At 40.8% G+C, this 12,110-nt stretch overlaps 1 protein-coding gene across 4 annotated transcripts in view; it reads left to right on the top strand.

Moving 5' to 3' along the window:
* Positions 1-277: 277 nt before the first annotated feature.
* CCSER1 (coiled-coil serine rich protein 1) overlaps positions 278-12,110 on the top strand; it is a 1,492,403-nt gene continuing 1,480,570 nt past the window's right edge. For 2 of the 4 annotated variants that reach the window (XM_027544062.1, XM_027544064.1), the window contains exon 1: positions 278-712. The gene's annotated coding sequence lies outside the window, so the exon portion shown is untranslated. Of the gene's footprint in view, positions 713-1,046; positions 1,123-12,110 lie in introns of those variants that run through there. The other 2 variants (XM_027544065.1, XM_027544063.1) reach the window with 2 other exon arrangements.

Below are 12,110 nucleotides of genomic sequence, written 5' to 3'. Positions count from 1 at the left end.
ACCTGCCAGTGCACTTGGACTCTTTGCATGCACGAAGATGGGCTAAGAAGAAAGCCAAGTCAGCATGGTCTGATACGGCTACCCCCAAAACGAAAACTCAGCAACCGGCCAGCACTGGGTGTGCGCGCGTTAATGCGTGAGTATGCATGCGTGGTAACCCGCGGACGCAGTTGGCCGGGCGCCGCCCTCGGAGCCCCCGCCCCCACCCCTCCGGCCCCGGTCTAACCCCTCCCCCAACCCCGACCTTATAAAGGCAGCGCTCGCCGTCGCCCTCCTCACAGTCTGGGAGCGCGGCCTGCCAGAGAGGTGGTTCCCTTGTCCCCCACTCAGTCACACTCCGCGCACTCACACACTTGGAAGCGCCTCCCCACGTCCCTCCCCTGCTCTCCCCTTGCTCTGCTCTTCTCTCTCTCACCACAAATAGTCGCCGACCGACTGCCAATCCGCCTCTCTCTCCCTCTCTCCACAACATGACTGACTGGGAAGCGGTGGCTCAGGCAGAGCAGCTCTGCTGGAGCGGGCAGGAGGAGCAGGAGGATTATTAAATAACGCAGCTCTACTCTGTACAACTGGGAGTAGAGAGAAGGAGCCCAACATCCGAGAAGGGGAGGGAGGGCAGAGGAAGGGGACCGGGAAAGACAGTCCCGTGCCCCGAAGACATAAATCCCCGAGTGCCCGGGAGGAGCCTAACAAGCGGCGCGGAGCCCTCAAGGTAGTAACGCCCCCAGTGCCCCCGCACCCGGCGGGTCGCGCTTCGCGTCGCCGCGACACTGGGGTCGGCCCCGGGCGGACGCGGGGAAGACCGCCCGGCAGGTGACGGCGCCGTGCCCGGGCCGCCCCGGGGCAGCCCCCGCCCAGGCCCGGGGCGCCGGCCATGGGCCAGGCGTGTGCGGCGCGGAGACCTGGCCTGGCGGGCGGGGTGGGAGGGAGGCGGAAGGGCTCGCTCGCTGCGGGCCCGCGACTCTCCGCGCGCTGCGTGGCCTTTTCCTCCGCGCTCCTGAGCGCTCGGATCACCGCGGCTGCGGCCGCCGCTCCGGGGCGGTGAGGAGCGCGGCCGGTCGAGGAGGCAAGAGTTGGAGCAGCTCGGGGCCGCTCCCCTCCTTCGCCACTCTCGTCCCTCAGGTAGAGGCGTCCGGGCAGCGCTGGCCCCAGGGACTGCGGGAGCCCGGGTGGGGGCGGTGGCGGGGAGGGGGAAGGGGGAAGGGGGAAGAGGAAAGGGGGCGGGGAGCCCGGGGCTCCTGGTGGAGCCGCAGTGCCGGAACCTGGACGGCCCCTTGCCTTCGCTCTCTCGTCCTCCGGCGCTGGCTTCCTGGATTGGAGGCGAGACCCTCCCCAGCGGCGGCAGGAACAGCAGCGACTTAGTGTGAACAAATTGCTTTGTGGTGGCGCATCCAGGGCTCTAGGGAGGGGTGTGTTTGTGTGTGTGTGTGTTTTCGCCCTTGGACTAATCACAGCGTTGGTTCACCTGGAGAGAAAATCAGTCTCGAGCTGAAACCGCAGGTGTCCCCTTGCTCCGCCTCCCCCCACCTTCTGGGTTGTGTCCCGGGGACTCGTACACGCAGTGCTGTCAGGGGCAGGGTTGCGCGATGGGGTGATGGAGGGATTTGTGAATGGTGCTGCTCTGCGCGTGGAGGCTGAGCCTTGCTGATGTAAAGGAGGAGGGATCCAGAGTGAGAAGAAAGGCTATTTATGGCAAAGAGTTGTGAAATTTCTCGGGGTTTCCTTCCGTGTTTCCTGAGCTTCTCTGTCTCCCTCTCCTCCTCTATCTCAATTCCTCTCTCCCCTCTTCTTTCTCAGAATTAGAAGCAATTCTGCTTTCTATTCCATCCCCACCCCCTTTCTCGTGGGACCTTGAATATGAGATGAAGGAAGTCAGAAAATCACTTGCCATTTTACAGGTAGAAAAAAACATGCTTTTTACAAGTTACTGATCCTTTGCCTTTTATGTTTGTGTGTACTTATCACGTCTCTTGCCTCTTCAGGCCACCAATAATACTTACAGACAAAACATCTACTTGGTTTCAACAGCTTTCATTTCTAATATCTTTACAGTTGAATACCTTCCCACAGATATCGAACACATTTATACCCCTAAGAAAGGCTGTTAACATAATGTGCACACATTTTACCATAAAACTGGTTTTATTAAAAGCCTTGGGGAAGAAAGAGAAGCAGACAGCTAGGTGCGTTTGTATTGATTATTGCTAATTAGAATTAAAATTAGCTATTAAGAAAAGACCTAAAATACTTTTAGTCTAGTCCACAACACAGTTTGTTTCAGTTTCTTTTCCTGTTTGCTTTATAACAGACAAAAATTCCAGACGTAACGTGAAGCTTAGAGAGGTGCCTTAGAATAGTGTATACCAACTGCGTTTTAGCAAATTTATGTTTGTTCTATGAAAAATCTGTGTTTTCATAGAACCATCTACTAGGTTGTAACTGATATAGTAGGATAGTGTCATTATTTTGAATTTGGATGTCTCTAAGCAGCTGTCAAGCACAATGTTTTTAAAACATTGAAATTCTATGTTGTAACAACCAGTTCAATAATTTCAGGAAGAAAGAGAACTGACCAACTTACTGTCAGAGTGGTTTTCATTTAGTATTAATTAAGGAGCTCCTTTTTTGATCAAAACATGCCAACTGTTGATGTTTTCTTCCAGTGTGAAAGTAGCTTTCCTTAGTAGTTCTGTTTGTTTTGAAGACAAAGCAGAGTTAAAGATTTATTTGATTTGATTAGATTTATATTGGTTAAAATACATTTTTAACACTGGAGCATGTGTAGTTTTATATATTACATTAAAACATGAACTGAGCGCCCTGGCTCTGAGGGTTGTTAACTTTCTTGAATCATTGGAATGTAGAAGTAATGGGGAATTTTAAAAGGTACTTGATGGGCTATATTATTGTAGTCATTAAATAGTCATACTTATTAATATTTTTTTGACACCATCAGAGAATTAGCAACTTTATTATTTAATGATGCATTTTTATACTATAGAATGTTGATTTACGTTGTCGTGAAGTTGAAAATGAAAAAAATGTATATAATATAGATGTTGGCCTCCTTATTGCATTTTATTATGCAACGTAGTATTCATAATAAAGAGCCTGTCATGTGCAAGGCACTATCTAGGTATTGTGGAGGAATGTAAGACTTCTTTGCCTCCTGCCCTTCAGGAGCTTACTCTCCAGTTGGGGAAAGTCCGATGTTCATGCTTGAACAGTTAACAAACCTTGACAATAAGAGATTGTATGTCTAATGAAGACTGCAGGAGTTCAGAGCATGACAATAACATTTCATACTGAATTTTGTTTGAAAAGGCTTCTAGGGTAGGTAAGACTTCCTTGGTTTTGATCCTAACGGATAAATAGGATTAGTGACTTGTGGATAAGAATATAAAATGTAAAATGCAAGTCTCCTTAAATTGTAGAAAAGAGCAAAAGATATGAGAAAGATAAGTTTGTTTGAAATAGCTTTTGATATTGCAAAGTGGTTGAATTTGTTGTACAAAGTGCAGGGTGAGTCTGTTTTTGATGTACAACATTCTGTACACTGTGTTTTTGGAATTAGTTGTAAATATTTCTGTGCCTAAGAAGACAAGTTTTTTATCTTGCTTTTTAGTGAAAAATATACTCTCTATATATTAGAAAAATACGTAAGTAGAGAATGCTTACCCTAAATATTTAAATATACCACGTCACACTAAAGTGTTGAATTTTGGAATGTACATGAAGTGAGGTGTTCAAGTTATATCCTTAATCAACTCTAATTAGATTTGGTCTAAAGAAAAGAGGATGAGATATGTAAAAGAACAACTGTATAAATAATGAGCAGTCATTGAATGCTTAATATTTTATTCATATAAAATGTATATCTTGTTAACATATTTTCTATCATATTTTGTTTTAAAGTTGTTAGAATGCACTTGCATAATAGTTAATCTATCCTTACATTATTTTCATGAATATATAGCTATGATGTAGGACCTGTGGGAACAATTTTAGAGTTGTAACAGTTTAAAAAATGTTTTAACTATCTTTTGGTAAATGTATTACTAATAAGATTGTGCTCTGTTTATAAGAGTGTGCATTTTTAACTGAGTTACGTGTTCTTTATTTGTTTTTATACAAACACAAAACTGTTTAGAATGCATTCCTCCATTTTAAGAACACAAGAGGTAAGATCTGAATTGACATTGAACCTGTCTAATCAATATGACACTCAGAAGTATTTTATGGTGATAGTAAGGAAATAGTACAAATATTAGATATGACTTTCAGTAGATAACAGAATAGAAGTACTTTCAGTTTAGTTGAATTAAAAGACATATATATATATATATATTGTTGACAGTGAATAGATAAGTCATTACTGAAATGAAAATCCCATTAAATCACCAATTTCTATTCATGCAGGAATGGGATGATTTCCAATGTAGTCAAAGTACAGACCAGCATATCTGTTAATTGGTCTCTTTTGAGTTTGGTTTTGGACAATATGTCACAGGTGTATCACTTTGATAATGTAATCTCTCCATTGTATGACTGACAGCTTTTGCATGATTTCCCTACTGGATAGTGACAAAATCTATTTGCTGTATATTGAGGACATATGCTTTTATCAGCAATATAATCTTCACTATGTGAGAGTGTCATTTAACAATAAAACATGAAGTCTGCAGTGGGAGAAGCAGAGAGAAAAGATGAGTAGATTGATGAAAGACACTAACAAAGGAAACATACTTCAAAAGGTAGCTTAAATATAATATAAAAATGTAAAGCTGACCAGTTTAATCTGCAGTTGATACAGTCCCAGGATATTGTTATCAGTTCTTACTTTAAATGACTGTATTTCATTTTAAGCTGTTTTCATGGCTAAACAAAATGTCAAAAAAAAAAAAAAAAAAAGCGGTGCTTGAAAATGTTTCCTAGGGTATGTGGTATTATATTACAATTAAAAGAAATTCTGCTTGGACCTTTGACAGATAGTTTGCTGTTTGGAAAATTCCTGGCTCTATATTTAGACTAACTTAAAAATATACTTGTTGTTTTTTAATTATTTACACTGTAATAACAATTTAAAAATTTTGATTAAACTTATTACAATTCTTGAACACTGTTGCTGTGTTCTGATACTAAATAAAATCTGAAGGTCATTTATAAGGAAACATTCTGTTATCTAATGGCAAATTCTTAACCTAGAGTGGTAATTCTCAAAATGTCGTTCCCTGGACAATAGCATGAGTGAACTGGTTAAAATGCAATTCCGTTAAATGATTGAATCAGAAACTCTGCATTGGGGTTTCCTGTGTGATTCTTGGGCTTCCTAGGTGGTGCTAGTTGTAAAGAACCTGCCTACCAGTGCAGGGGACATAAGAGACACAGGTTCAATCCCTGGGTTGGGACGATCCCCTGGAGATGGGCAGCTTAACCCACTGCAGTGTTCTTGCCTGGAGAATCCCATGGAGAGAGGAGCCTGGCAGGTTGTGGTCCATAGTGTCTCAAAGAGTTGGACATGAGTGAAGCGACTAAGCATGCACACACGTGTGATTCTTATACTAAAGTTTGAGAACCACTAACTTAGAGTATTCTATAGTGATATTTGAAGGCCATGTCTTGCACCTATTTTATATCTAAATACTTTCCTCAACTGGTAGAGATAACTAGGCTTTGAAAGTTTAGACGTAGAAAGTATTGTACTCTCCATCAGAAGAATTTCATCTTAATTGAGCTTTTTTCTTTTTAAAAAAAATTAAATGACTTTGTAACTCCTTGTTGTTGATTAGGGAAGCAGTACATCAGTGTAGAATTTAACTGGACAATAATGAGCTCAGGCTGGCCTTATTGGTAGTCATTTATAAAGAAAAAAATATGCACAGTGTACAAAGGTTGACCGTCTTTAGTTTTGTTGACTCTTATGTGATATTTTTGGTCTTGGCATTTATAATCATTTTCTCTGTATAAGATTACAGTTATTTTAGCTGCACAATAATAGCTTCACAAGTGTGAAATGTTCTCTCAAATGTTCTTACTGCTGAAAGAATTTTAGATTACATCTGTACGTCTTTCAAGATAAAGATAATGTGTTCAAATCCTATATCTCTCTTAGTATCCTTCTCCCTTTCTTCTTCCTCCATCCTGGCTCCCCACCCCCAGGACTCCCCCACCCCTGCCTTTCAGATACAAGTTCAATCAGCCCTTCCCAAAGGAAACCTTCCTTGGCCTTCTTTGCTGCATCAGTGTCCCTTATATATATTGCTTTAGTTCCATGTTCTTCTTCCTTATGGTACTCATTGCAATTTAATTTTATGTGTATTTGTGTGTTTGGTTCAGTATCATCAAGAATTAACAATGGCCAACACATAAATATTGAATAATTGTATGCCTTCATTCTAAGGATATTTATGTTTTTCCAAAGACTGACCGTTTAAAAAGTATTTTAAAGGGAGTCCCTAGACTATATGAAAATATGGATGTTGTTTTTCTTTCTATTTTGCAAACAATGAGATGTTTGTTAACAACAGCAGCAATGACTATCATGTGCTGAGCACTTCTTCCATGACAAACACTTACATTTGTTATGCCATGCAGTTCTCCTAACATTATAAAATTTTGTGCATATTTTAGAGATGAGGAAACTGAGGCTCTGTTCTGTGAGCTGCCAAACTACTTATACCAAATATTCATACTTTATTATAATAATTTATAAATTATGAAATCAGTAGATAGAAGGTGTGGAGTGTATTCAGTCCTTATTCCTGTTTTAATTCTGGGCCCAGCAATAGCTGTTCATTATTCACCCTGTTGCTCCTGTCTTCCGTGATGGCTGTTGTTGCTTCTTGGGTGATTGCAATAAGTGATGGAGAACTTGTAAGGCTGATATTCCCATCTTTTTATTACTCTTTTCAGTACTGATATATTTTGCCCTCAGTGCCATAATTCTTTTGCCCCAACTAGTCAGAATCTCCCAAATTATTAGTGGAAATTTAAGATGTAACCGAGTATAGTTTTAAGAATGAGTGCCTATATGTGGAGAATGGTCAAACATTAGATATTCTCCATATTTGGAAATATACAGCATATCTTTTAGCAAGGTACACACAGAGATTTCAATACTTTGCTCAAACAAAACTGATATTTCGGGCAGCCTGTTAATTCAACTAGTCTCCCAAGAGAAAAAAAATTACTTGTCAGGTTAGTTTCTTTTGACTTTTAATCTTCAACTTATTTACTTAAATATGGCTTTAATCAGTGTTCAAATGTTTGAAGCAAAGTAAATATTTTGAAGTATTTATGTATTATGATTCTGTAGAAGTCCATGGTCAGCATTACATTTGCTTTTTCTGAAGCTGTCTGCTAGACTCATGGACAGAGTTATATATTTCATAATGTGTTTAAGTCAGTCAATAACATGGATAAAAATAGATGCATAATAACAACAACCAAAAAAGATTGGTCGTTTTACTGAGTATCTCACTTAAGGCCTGTTTTGTAGCTTTTTGTCAGAATCTGTTTCTGCCACTGGAATTGTTTACCAGAGCCCTCAGCCATGCCCCTGATTTATGAGCAGTTCTTCTATGGAGTGGAAAGCTTGGCATCTAGTCCGAGACCTTAGGACTTAATATCAAGCCACCCTTGATGTCCAGCTCTAATGTTATAGCATATTTTTAGTAATGCTTCTTTCTTACAATTGAAATGATTTCTCAGTTAATATTTCCCCTGCATCTTGGTAACTTACTCAGTATCACCATTTCTCATAGCATTTGGGCACAAACATTCTTTGACAGAGCCTTCTTTATTTCTTAAGGATTGGGTTTATGCCTGTGAAACCACTTCATTTCCTGAGCTCTTTCATCTGCCAGCAGACTCTCCCCTGCCTTGTCCCCAGTAACTACTTTCCTGGACTTCTAAAACTTTCCAACTCTAAGAGGTATGCTTCATTCCCAGTACCCACTGTTAGACCTTCATGATGCCAACCTCTTATGGCATATTGTTGTTGTTCTGTTGCTAAATCTTGTCCAACTCTCTGTGACCCCGTGGATGCAGCATGCCAGGTTCCTCTGTCCTTCACTGTCTTCCAGAGTGGCCCAGTTTCATGCCCATTGAGTTGGTGATGCTATCTAGCCATCTCATCCTCTGCCACCTCCTTCTTCTTTTGCCTTCAGTCTTTCTGAGCATGAGGGTCTTTTTCAATGAGTTGGCTCTTTGCATCAGATGGCCCAAGTACTGGAACATTAGCTTCAGCATCAGTCCTTCCAATGAATATTCAGGATTGATTTCCTTTAGGACTGACTGGTTTGATCTCCTTGCTGTCTAAGGGACTCTCAAGAGTATTCTCCAGCACCACAATAGGAAAGCATCATTTCTTTGGCTGTCAATCTTTTTGATGGTCCAACTCACATATCCATACATGACTACTGGAAAAACCTTTGCTTTGAACATGTGGACTTTTGTCAAAAATGGTGGCAGGTTTTTAATATGCTGTCTAGGTTTGTCCTAGTTTTCCTTCCAAGGAGCAAGTGTCTTTTAATTTCATGGCTGCAGTTACTGTCCGCAGTGATTTTGGATCCCAAGAAAATAAAATCTGTTACTGCTTTCACTTTTCCTCCTTCTGTATGGCTCCACCCCCAGATATAGGTTGGTTGGATTTCTTGGAAATATTTACAGCTGGGGTTGTATTGTGCTTTCCAGACTGAAGGGCAAGTCTAGTTCCAGGTTCTGATCATCACCAGATTGCTTCATTTTGCTACATGTTATCTTCTGTGTGGCTGTGTCCCACTATAGTGCTAACTCATTCATCATCATTGACAGCAAACATTTTGTAAATGCTTATTATGTATGTCAGTCTGTTTCAAAAAGGATGTACCTCCTGTGGTTCTTTAATCCACATAAATGGAATACAGATTCTTCCCTGTCTGGTTTGTTTCTGTAATTCTAAGTCAGTTGTTTATTTCAAGATGACCTGGCTTTTCTTCATTCTGCTTTATAACCTTATTTGAATATAATATAGTTGGAATGTCAGACAGCTGAAGAAAGAAAGATGGTGTGATGCCTTCTCTAATTTTCCCTGTTTGTTAACGAAAACTAGAGGTATTCCTGTGTTCAGGAAGTGTTTGGTAAGCCAGGTATACTGCCTTAATTCAACTTCCTTATCAACCAAATTCAGACTGCTACTGCTGCTAAGTCACTTCAGTCCTATCCAACCCTGTGCGACCCCATAGACGGCAGCCCACCAGGCTCCCCCGTCCCTGGGCTTCTCCAGGCAAGAACACTGGAGTGGGTGCCATTTCCTTCTCCAATGCATGAAAAGTGAAAAGTGAAAGTGAAGTCGCTCAGTCCTGCCGGACCCTTAGCGACCCCATGGACTGCAGCCTACCAGGCTCCTCCGTCCGTGGGATTTTCCAGGCAAATTCAGACTAGCGTGTCATATTTCTTATGTATCTGTTCACTGCAGTTAGGTTTTTCCTGGAAAGTTAAATACTATGATTCTGTTAGTGAGTTGTTATTGCTTTTGTTTGTGGCTTTTTTTTCTTTCGTTGTTTTTTGCTTGATTTTGGCAGTAGCAGTAATTGATACATCATAAACCAGTGTAAGATTTACAAATAAAACCAAACAAGTATAAAAACATGGCAGAAACAAATGCAGATATAGGCTTTGACATTCTGGTCAATTCTTTCTCAACTATTTTAATTTGTTTGATTGTTTTTGTTATTTATAGATATACAAATTACCAGAGCATTAAGTCATTAAGTCTGAATATATGAAATGTGTTTAGTGAGTACTCTTTAATATAAAGTATTATTTAGAACATTCAGGAAAAACTTGAAAGACATGATATGAAGCTTAAGAAAAGGAAAAACATACCTCTATATAAAAATCAAGTTCAATATTAGAAATGCAGACTAAGAGTAACTTATTTCATGTAAAGTTTTGAAATGTCTCACTGAAGCAACAGTTAGAACTGGACATGGAACAACAGACTGGTTCCAAATAGGAAAAGGAGTACATCAAGGCTGTATATTGTCATCCTGCTTATTTAACTTATATGCAGAGTACATCATGAGAAACGCTGGACTGGAAGAAGCACAAGCTGGCATCAAGATTGCCGGGAGAAACATCAGTAACCTCAGATATGCAGATGACACCACCCTTATGGCAGAAAGTGAAGAGGAACTAAAGAGCCTCTTGATGAAAGTGAAAGAGGAGAGTGAAAAAGTTGGCTTAAAGCTCAACATTCAGAAAACTAAGATCATGGCATCTGGTCCCATCACTTCATGGCAAAATATAGATGGGGAAACAGTGGAAACAGTGTCAGACTTTATTTTTTGGGGCTTCAAAATCACTGCAGATGGTGATTGCAGCCATGAAATTAAAAGACGCTTACTCCTTGGAAGGAAAGTTATGACCAACCTAGACAGCATATTCAAAAGCAGAGACATTACTTTGCCAACAAAGGTCTGTCTAGTCAAGGCTATGGTTTTTCCAGTAGTCATGTATGATGCGAGAGTTGGACTATAAAGAAAGCTGAGCGCCAAAGAATTGATGCTTTTGAACTGTGGTGTTGGAGAAGACTCTTGAGAGTCCCTTGGACTGCAAGGAGATTCAACCAGTCCATCCTAAAGGAGACCAGTCCTGCGTGTTCATTGGAAGGACTGATGCTGAAGCTGAAACTCCAATACTTTGGCCACCTGTTGTGGAGAGCTGACTCATTTGAAAAGACCCTGATGCTGGGAAAGATTGAGGGCAGGAGGAGAAGGGGACGACAGAGGATGAGATGGTTGGATGGCATCACCGACTCGAAGGACATGGGTTTGGGTGAACTCTGGGAGTTGGTGATGGACAGGGAGGCTTGGTGTGCTGCGGTTCATGGGTTGCAAAGAGTCAGACATGACTGAGCGACTGAACTGACAATAAAACCAATGGGTTAGTATACTAGAATTCCTAAATTTTCAAAGGAATGCTACCTACTTGGCAGATAGCTCAAGATCAGAGTTATTTGATTTTGTTTTCAATTTTTAATACTATATTTATGTGCAGACAGACCCAATAAAACTAAATGTATTCATTAATAAATGAGTTTCTTAAAAGTTAGAATGTACCTCCTTGAGCAGTAGTTTTAAAAATAAAGTACAGATTACTAAATTGGGCCGTAAAAAAGCATTATAAATTTGTACAGCAAACATATAACCTTGCAGCAACATTGTGGCTAAAATTAACTTTGAGGTATATTTCCTACAGTGTTCCTCAAGGTGTAAATATGGTGATATTGGGAAACATCTTCATCAACACTAGTTCATCTTTTGAAAGAGTTCTGCAGTGGGAGGGTCTAAGTTGATTACAGGGAAAGTGTAATATGAAGCATCCCATGGGGACATTTTGAGGGTCCCAGATCCAAGTCCTGCTCAAAACGCTGAAAGGATAAAGACACTACAGTATTAACTATCTAGTGAAGAGTAGGAGAGAATTGCCTTCCATGATATTTCTGAGGACCATCAGGTTCACTGGATGATAATGAAAGAAACACATAACCCCAGAATCTAATATAGGGAATGATTTAATGATGTACTGTGTTTTAAATACCAAAAAGTTTTAGTTGAATATGGGATGTACGTGTGTGTGTTAGTCGCTCAGTTGTGTCCGACTCTTTGCGACCCCGTGGACTGTAGCCCACCAGGCTCCTTTGTCCATGGGATTCTCCAGGCAAGAATACTGGAGTGGGTTGCCACATGGGATAGATTGGTAAATTTGAAGTTCTGGAGATGAGATCTCCAACCCCACTTCCGACAGGCTAGTCCTCAGTCTGTCTAGTCACCTTTGAGGCAAGGGAGCTCTCCAGGGTACTAGATTCTTGTTGAAATCCTCCCTTGCAAAATATTTTGTTGTTTTTGTTTTTGCTTATCATAGCCTTTCATAGCCATTGCAGATGCTGCATCATTCACTTGAAATGACTGACCTTCCATCATTTGACTTATTCTTGTGAGTCTTTGAAGGCTCAATGCAAATGTAAGTTCAAGGATGCCTACTTCAGCCCCATGTAAGAAGCCTGTTCTGAGTTCTAATAGCAGGCTGTGTATATCACTATCAAATCTCCATTTAAAGTATCATAA

The sequence above is a fragment of the Bos indicus x Bos taurus genome, chromosome 6, assembly GCF_003369695.1.
Source record: "Bos indicus x Bos taurus breed Angus x Brahman F1 hybrid chromosome 6, Bos_hybrid_MaternalHap_v2.0, whole genome shotgun sequence".
Taxonomy (NCBI): domain Eukaryota; kingdom Metazoa; phylum Chordata; class Mammalia; order Artiodactyla; family Bovidae; genus Bos; species Bos indicus x Bos taurus.
This window is presented reverse-complemented; position numbering and strand designations above follow the sequence as displayed.